Source organism: Pipistrellus hanaki (genome assembly GCF_964339955.1).
Source record: "Pipistrellus hanaki genome assembly, chromosome: 3".
In the NCBI taxonomy this organism is placed as follows: Eukaryota; Metazoa; Chordata; class Mammalia; order Chiroptera; family Vespertilionidae; genus Pipistrellus; species Pipistrellus hanaki.
This window is the reverse complement of record NC_140505.1, coordinates 142,013,637-142,022,848: the sequence shown is the minus strand read 5'-3', so window position 1 is coordinate 142,022,848 and position 9,212 is coordinate 142,013,637. Positions and strand designations below refer to the sequence as shown.

The 9,212-nt window shown below is 53.1% G+C and overlaps 1 long non-coding RNA gene across 1 annotated transcript; it reads left to right on the top strand.

The window, feature by feature from the left end:
- The first annotated feature begins 3,238 nt into the window (after window positions 1-3,238).
- Window positions 3,239-7,698, top strand: LOC311619323. The gene is made up of 4 exons (XR_014794471.1): window positions 3,239-3,803; window positions 5,659-5,729; window positions 6,075-6,291; window positions 6,513-7,698. It is a non-coding gene; the product is annotated as an uncharacterized lncRNA (long non-coding RNA).
- Window positions 7,699-9,212: the final 1,514 nt, after the last annotated feature.

Here is a 9,212-nt window from a genome sequence, read left to right as displayed (position 1 = left end):
CACCTGACTTGGGGGTCTTCGTGCAGATGTGTGTGTGTGCCTGTGTATGTGTGTGCGTGTGTGTGTGTGTGTGTGCGTGGGCCTGTGTGTGCAAATGCACACATATGTATGTCCAATCTCTTTCTGCTCCTAGCTGGCTCTGAGCCCTCGAGCTGCATCCGGGTTGTCTACCATAGGCTCCCTTAGGCTCCTTTGCTGATGGTCTGATGGTCTCTCTAATTGGGTGCAATGCTGTCTTGATTGGGGGACCCTTCTTGTTCACCAAATGTCCTCTAATTTGGCAGACAGACCATTTATCTAGCTCTGATATTCCCACTTTTACTCATAGGAAATTTCCTCTGCCATTTATCTAAGCCCCCCCCCCCCACCCCCATTTCCTTCCCCCTTTTCTGAGGATGAACTGGGTCTAGAATGTTAGCTGGTGGTGGGCATATGCTGAGCCCACACTTCCACCCTGACTCACTCACCCCTGTGTCCCAGCTTCTGCAGGACCGGACCCACGGTAGCAAGTCGCCGCATGCTTCTAGCAAGAATGCGCGGAGACGAGGGCTGCATGGGTGACTCCTGGCATGTAACCGGGGCCAGCCCTTGGGTGTGTCCTGTCAGGTGCCATGCTGACTGCTGGCTCCTGTCCGATCTTAGCGCACAAGCCAGTGCCCATGTCAGTGGGTCTGGGGTCAGACCCCGTGTTTCATGATGCAGTGGCAACACAAACAGAACCCTAGGATGTCAGTGCCGTAGGGAACTCTCGAGACCATCAAGGCTCAGACCTTTCATTTACAGACAAGGCGCCCCACTGAGAGCAGAGGCCTTTGCCCAAGATCACTCAATATTTTGGGGGACACTGTGAGTCTCTTGACCCCTGTTCCACAGCCCTTTCCATCATAACATATCGACAAGCCTCTCTCTCCCTCTCTTTTTTTCTCTTGTTTCTGTATTTTTCTCATCTTTCCCCTCTCAGGTTCACCTACTCAGGCCTTGCCGTTCCTCAAGGTCTAGCCTGGCCCTCCTCCACTCCAGAATCTACCTGATTCCTCTCCTCTACCTTCTGCACTATTAACAGCATGTTCTGCTAATTCCCATTCCCTAATTGTCTGTAACACAAATTAATGCTTTATTGCTTGATGCTCTAATGACCTGGGTTCTAACCAGGCTCAATTGCTGCATGACCTTGGGCTACCTACTCAGCATTCTTAATCCTCTGTGTTTCTCATCTGTAAAATGGGGCCATCGTTGGAGACCGAGTGAACAGCAGGAGCTAAGCTCAGAGGGCTCAACTTGGAAAGTGGTGAGATTGAAATCTGAGGCATGGTAGTGTGGATGGGGTTAACTGCTGGAAGGCAGGCAGGGGCCAGATGGTGGAGGGCCTCAGATGGGAGAGGTTATGCTAGGGGCAATGGGGATCCCTCAAGGCGTTTTTGGAATGCAAGTCATAAGCCCTCACCCAGAGTTTGGAGTGAGCAGGGAACGGGATGGGAAGGGTAGAGGCTCTGGACTTGCGTTTCAGCTCCACCCCTGGTTAGCAGTGTGATGCCGCACAGCTTGCTACATCTCTCTGAGCTTCCTTTTTCAATTTGTAAAATAAAGACTATATCTACCCCATGGACTTATGGGAAGGATGAACCGAGAAAGCGTCTATAAATAGCTTAGCGTGGAGTCTTGTACTGAGTAAGTGCTTAATGAGGGGTAGCCATTATTACCGGGTTACTGCTATCATCCAGGAACATCCCCCTGCCTGCCTCTTGGCCTCTCTGTCCCTGGAATTGTCTGGGCCCTGAGTGACAGGCTCATTCCTCACCTTCCAAGGGCAAGGCCTACATGTCTCGTTCCCCCTGCTCTAGCTGTCCCAGGAAGTGAAGGAGTTGGGAAAGCTGTTGAGAAGAGAGTGATGTCATGCTTTGGGGTTTCTGGGTGGCTCTTCAGAAGCTCTAGTGACCTGCAGGTAGGCGTGGGGTTGGGAGTGGGGAGGGTCCAGGCCTTCTTGGCTGACCATTGGTCTTACATTGTCAAGGGGATTAGGCATGCAGGGAGCTCTGTGTCAATAACGTGTGCCCCCAGACTTGTGGCCAGGCTTCAAGCCAACTCTCCCAGGGATAGTCTTGAAGCCTCAGGTGCTGCGGTGACCCTGCTGCTGCTGTGAACCCCGTGAAGAGGGGCAGGGAAGGAGCAAGAGAATGAGGGCTGAGGGGGAACCGAGCCCTAGCCACCCACCGAGGGTCTCCTTGGCAGCACAGGTAGAGAGGGAGCCAGACACCTTATCCATGAAAGAGTTAGAGTCTAACACTGGTGAGGGGCCTGAGTTGGTTGGAGTATCATTCCATAACCAAAAAGCTGTGGGTTCAATTCCCAGCTGGGATGTGTACGGGAGGCAACTGATGGATGTTTCTCTCTCCTCTCTCTCCCCCTCTCTTTTTAAAAATCAATGAAAATAAAACATATCCTCTGGGGAGGGTTAAAAAAAGAGTTAGAACCTAACAATTATTAAATGATGTTAATCAAACACTTGCTAGGAGCTCAGCAGTAGTCAGGTGCTGAGGGTAATCAATTGGCAAAAATTGACTGGGTCCTGCCTGCATGGAGGGGATTCAGACAGGCATTTGGAGGGGTTGAGGGGGGAGCACAGGGAATGATGGGAGCTCTGAGGGCTGCGCTCAATCCCCTGTGTGGGGACCTGAAGGACCTGAAAGCAGTATGTGCTGGAAAGCAGACCCTGGGTGGACGGCTTTGGGTGTGCTGGGCGGAGAAGAGGCCAGGAAAATACACGGGGGTCTTGAATGCCACAGTGAGGCGTGTGCACCGTCTCAGGGGGCGGTGGGGACCGCTGAAGGGCATTAATCAGGGGGAGACGTGGTTAGATGCAAGGGCTGCAGTGCTGAGGGAAAGAAGAAGGATGTGGTCTGACTCCAGGTTTCATGGAGGAGGGAGTGATGAAGGGGCTGGCATGCCTCTGGGGATGAAGGGGGTGGGATGATTGTGAAGTGGGTGTGTGATTCTGGAGCTGAAAGTTGAGGGGGCCCTGCTGGGTGAGAGGGCTGGGACTCTGCTGGGAGGTGGTTTGGAGCCCAGATGAGGGGGTAGGTGGGATACAGGACTGCAGGGGGAGGCGAGGCCCAGGGTGGTGCTGGAGAAGAGCAGGCCAGGGGCTCGACTGTGGCCTTGGCTCCGTCAATTCCTCCTTTTAGGCCTCAAAGTCTGGTCAGCTCCACAGAGGATAGGCCCTCAGTGACCCCATTAAGGGACATTCACTGTTTCCCCATCTGGGCCTGAATTCTGAGACACAGAAACCAGGAGAGGCAGAGCCTGTGGCCAACAGGCCCCCACTGCCACAGAATGGCCCAGGCGGGCTGCGGGCATGATGACCGAGCTCTGGGAGTGCTCTGAGAGGGGCTGGAGGGCCAGGGTTTCGGGAGTGTGTCCAGGGTGAAGAGCCGTTGGACAAGGTCCTGGGCCCAAGGCCCCCTAGTTGCCTTTGTAATCCGCCCTCAGAACATTTCAGCTCACCAGGTTTACCATCCAATCCTGTCCCAGTGCTGTGAGAATGGGGCCGGGCCCCCAGGGCTGGAAGGAAGGGAAGGTGGGTGACGGCTTAGACACAAAGGGGTGAGAACCCTGGATTTACCAAGCTCTGAGAGTCTCTACATCTTTGCCTTCCACAGCTATCTTCCAATGCCACAAGCCCTGGATAGAAACAATTAGCCCAGGGGCCGAGAGAGCGGGAAGAGAGATGCTCAGGCCCCAGTGGCCTCCTGCTCCGGCACCTGCCACCCGGGTCTCCTTGGAAGCTGTCCTCATGTGGGTGTCAGGTAGGGGCTGGCCAGGGTGCTGAGGCTGAGGACATCCCTCGGGGGATTGCAGCCAGTGGGGCCAGGGTGGAGGGTGGTCCAGACAGCCCAGGAGAGAGAGGAAAAGGGTTATTCCCTCACTCCCCTGCCCACCCCATGGGTTCCTGTCACTGCCTTCGTGCACCCTCTCTCCCCTGCTCTTCGGCCTCCTCTCTCTCACTCCCCTCCCATCCTTCTTCCCTCTAAAGATTCCCTTCCATCTCTGGCACCATCTTTTCCATATACCCCCATTTCTTCCTTCTTCTTCCCCCCATTCCTTCCCATCTCCTCTGTTTTCCCTCAGTACCTCCTCATCTTCCCTCTGGTTCTCTTTTACTCACTGGCCCCCACTCAGACTCAAGCTGCCCATTCTCCCCTCTTGGAGCAGAATGTCATCCCACCCACCACTGGGGTAGTGGTTGTGGTTGTAGGGGGGGCAGGGGAGCACGCTGGCCCAGCCCAAGGCCTCACAGTGCCACCTACTGCCTCAGGTGGTGGGAGGACTGTGCCCAAGGACTGCCCTTCAGAGCCCAGGCTGGGACTGTGGACAGGGCAATGGCCTCTGCAGGTGAGTCTAGGGATTGCAGCTTCCTGTCAGTCCCTGACTACCAGCTCAAATTCTCACACCAGGCACCTGGCAGATCCCACTTATTTGCATGAGTGTGTGAATGGTGTGTGGACACTTGGGCATAGTATGTCATACATGCACACATGTGAGTGTCTGGTGTGGGTGTTTGATTTGAGTGTGTACATCCTGCCGATATCCATGTCTGTGTCTGTGTGGGTGTAGAGTGCACACAAGTGTGTGAATGGCATGTGGGCTCTGCAGGCTTTTGCCTCTGTGTAAGTCCTCTGTGTACTTGTGAGTGTGTACACACGAGAGTTCATGTGATAGAGAAAGGCACATGTTTCCAGGGATACCTGGAGGAGCCTGAGGGCTCTGCTAAGTAGGAGCTCATCTGCACCTGGGGACACCACTGAACGGGGAGTAGCATGAAGACATCTGGCTGTGTGTGCGAAGGGGTAAAGGGCTGTGAGTGTGTGCATGGCGCTCTCACTGCTGTGACAGGCTCATGTGTACACGTGTTTTCACTGTAGTGCGGGGCATAGGAGACTCCCAGGAGGGTGGCCATTTGGATCTGCAATGCTGCGGTCACACGTGAGCAGCACAGAGGGCCTGGGGGAAGCTGTTTTTGTGTATGTGCGGAGACGGAGTCCTTCTAGGCCAGGGGTGGGGCTGAGCTGAAAGTGGAAGTAGTTAGTGATTTATAAGCTTTTAAAGAAATGCCTCAGCCCCCAGTGAGTTCCATGCATTCCTCAGGTCTGACATCAGCCAGACACCTGAAGCCACAGGAGGCTGCCTCCCTCAGCTGCCCACCCCCGGGGGGCCGAGGCCGGTGGAGGGGACACACACCTCTTGCCCTGAAGCACCTGCTGGGTGCAGGGGCACACTGCCCAACGGATGCCTCAGACCCAACCACAGACCCCTCCCTGGCCACTGAGGCAACATGCCAGCAGGCAATGGAGCACCTGTCTCTGCCTTGGTGGGCTTGGGTGCTCCCTTTCCCAGCTAAGCCTGGCTCCTTCAGGAGAGCTGAGTGGGCCTCCTACAGGCTGCCCTCCAGGACTAAGCAGGCACAAAGCAGAGTGCAGGAAGCCCCACACATGCTGCCCGGAGGAATCAGTGAGCAAAGGCTGGCTCCCAGGTTTGGTGCTGTCTGGCCCAGGGTGTTCCCTGAGGGTGAGTGGGTAGCTGTGCTTAGTGCTGAGAGATTGGCCTTTGAAGTCATCTCTGCATGATTCTCTCTGAACTTCCTGCTCATTTTTTTTTTTCTAGAAAAGAGCAGAAATTCCTCACAGGTCACTATACCAATGAAATGCGGCGGCATGCCTGATGCCTGGCACGTGGTGAGTTCTCAGGGAACCACAGATAATTCCTCCCTGAGGGCCGCCTGGAATCTCTTGTGCAGCCCTCCTGGACCAGCTGTGCGTCAGCTACTGCAGGGCAGCAGGAACCCTCGGGTTCCATTCTAGAAGCATGAGTCAGACCCAGGTCAGGGCGGAGGGTGGTCACACTGGGGTCAGATGCTGGACCCAGGGAAGAGCAGACACAGGCCGGTTGCCACCTATCATGACACCCTGTTCCAGTAGCTGGAGGTGGGAAAGGGAGCCTCTGGTACTGAATTGAGCACCCCAGGCCTGTGGGTTGCAGCATTGTTGACACAGGCTCTGTGATATCTCCATGTTTTCCAGATGGAATAGCCTGAAAAGGGCCCAAGGGTGTCTTAGAAGTCCTGCTGCTGCTGCTGCTGCTGCTGGGGCAGGAACTCCAGACCTGGGCCTGACTTGGGGACTCCTTCTTCATTAGAGCTTCTGAAGCCAGCTTTCCTGCCTGGTTCCTGAGGACCTCTCATTCATCTAGATCCCAGCGGTCTCCAACGAGGACTCAGAGGAGTGTTTCCAGGCTTTGGTGAGCATCTGAGACATGGAAATGCCTACTCTGAACTCTCCCACACCCTGACTCTGGGCAGGGGTCTGTCCTTCCTCATTGCTGTCAAGTGTGACTTTTCAGCACAATGGACAGCACTCATGCCTGGGGTGGGCCAAGGGGATGCGGATCTCTGTGCCTTGCAATGGTCAACATTTTAGCCACAGCACACATATCTCCAACGTCTGACTTCTTATTTCCAGGAGCCTTTGCTTCTCTGAAGCCAGGAACTTATTGGCTTCTCAGGACAGGTAACACCATTCTGGATATTCATGCGGGTGATGTGATTTAGGGTGAGGTGCCTCAGCGGGCCTTTGCCCGTGGGAAAGTGGAGGGAAATGGTGTGGTGATGGGGGCTTATCTCTGCTGCCCAGACATGCAGAAAAGTCAGAACCCACCGAAGTCACCTGCTGCGACCAGCCCTTATTAGGAACTGGGAGGAGTGGGAGAGAGAGCGTGACAGGGGTTCACCGCTCGGCTCCTGCCTTGCAGCAGCTCACAGCCGCGCAGAGGACATGGGTGTCAACAAACATTGAATTCCTTTCTGTGCTTGAAATTTGCAGAATTCTCTCAGGGAAAGCATGACGCCTGCTAAAATATGCAGAAAACAAAGCAGCAGCTTGGCTGGGTGGGAAGAAAACCAAACCTCATAAACCCCCAGGGACCTGCCCTGTAGACAGGGCTTCCGGGCAGCCCTCTCCCGGTTCTCTGGGTGCTCCTGGGTGTGGGAGGACTCCTGGTTGGCTTTTTCTCCCGCCCCAGGGCCCAGGGCCCACAAGCTTTCAACTCCTCCCAAGTGCTCAGTGCTGAGGGGGAAGGAAGCCGTGGCCCCCAGCCTGCACCCCAGCCCTCTGGCCTGGCCTTGATCCCTGGACAGAGCTGCTGGCCCAGCCCACACCTGGCAGTCTGTCCCTGACTGTCAGGACGAACAGGTTTGGCTGACCAGACTGGCAGCGGCTTTGTGTTCATTGAGATAAAGAGTCACAGCTTAGGCCACAGCTGAAATAAACCTTTCGGACTTTATTTTCTCTTGAATCATTTCTAACTTATGAAAAGTGGCAAAAAGAGTACAAAGGACATTTTTGGGAATCATTTGATGCCCCCCTCCCCCCGCCAACACTCCCACTACTTTACTGTGTATTCCCTCCCTACAAACAAGGACACACTCTCTCTCAACCATGCTACAGTCATCAAAATCAGGAGATTAACATTGACACGTGACTGCCTTCTAATCCTCAGACCCCATTCAAGTTTTGCCAGTTGTCTCACTAATGCCCTTCACAGCCAGAGCATCCAGTTCAGAATCCTGTGCTACCTCCTTTGGTGGCTGTGTCTCCTTAGTCTCCTTCAGTCTGTAACCGTGTCTCCGTCTTGAGTGTCGTGACCTGGACTCTTACCGTATGCCCCTCAACTTGAGTTTATCTGGTGTTTCCTCATCATTTGATTCAGGTTATACATCTCTGGCAGGATGACCACGGAAGTGGAGATGTGTCAGACAGGGCACGGTTTCAATTTGTTCCATCTCTGATGATGTTACCTTTGGTGACTTGAGATGATGCCTGTCCCCTGCGAATTATTTTTTTCCTCTTTGGGATGAAAATGCGTTTTGTGGAAAGATACTTTGAGGTCATGGAAATATCTGGGTCCTCATCAAGTTTTCTCCACTAGTTCTATCCTCAATGATGTAGCTTGGCTTAATTATTTCTACGGTTGCCAAACATATTATTACCTCTATATTTATTACCTGGTATCTTCTGTATGGGAAACCCCCCGCCCTCTTATCATCTTCACATTCATTTATTTATCCATTTATTTATATTATACAAGCCAGCCCTCTCCCAGTTCTCTGGGTGCTCCTGGGGTGTGGGAAGAGTCCTGGTTGGCTCTTCCTATTTTATTCATTACTAGAGGCCTGGTGCATGAATTCACACATAGGTGGGGTCCCTCAGTGTGGCCTGCAGAGATTGGGCCCCAGCTCATTTCCCCCAGGCTCACAGCCCCAGCTCATGCCCCCACCGCTGCTGCTGGTTGCCGTCTGCAGGGCAATTGGTGGGTGATCAGGCCCCCACTCGCATCTGCCTTGGCCTGGCACTGCCTGCTCACCTGCTCCACCATCCTGCCGCAGTCCCACTTCCATTGGGGCCCATTGGGGCCGGCAGCACTTCCACTGCCACCTGCTGCCAGCACCACATTGCCGATGCCCACCATGTTCTGCGCCTCCCCCTGGTGGTCAGTGTACGTCATAGTGAGCAGTTGAACTGGTCTCCAGGTCTAACTTCTGGCCCAGATGACTGCCAGAGGGGACAATTTGCATATTAGGTTTTATTATATAGGATTTATTTTGATGCTCAGATTGTCCCAACTTTGGCTCATGGGAGTCCCTTCAAGCTGGCTTCTGTATTTGATACATTTCTTCCATTCTTTAAGCACTTCCTGACTTTTCTGAACAAGAGGGTCATGACTCCTCTTGTGATTTCTCTGCCTCTGCCATGGAATTAGTCATTTCTCCAAGGCAACTTAGTTCCTTTTAGTGGAAAATGGTATTTAGAAACCAAGATCTCAGCACTAGGTTTGTTCATAGCTTTTTAAATGTCAATGGTTTTTCCAATTGGCAAGCCAGGAACAGAATGTTGCCTTTAGGTTTGAAGATTTTAGACCAGTGATTCTAAAACCTGCTCAGGTGGTGGACAACATGGAGAAATGAGATTTTAGTGGAAATATATAATATATTTGTTGAGTAAACATGATATTTCCTAGAATCTAAGACATCTAATTTATATGGACATGGAGAGAGGGGATATATGTACACATGTGTATGTATATGTGTAACCTATACACACATAATTCAAATCTGTGTATTTTATCTCTCTGTCTGCCTCTGTTGAAAACCGTGAGTTCATACT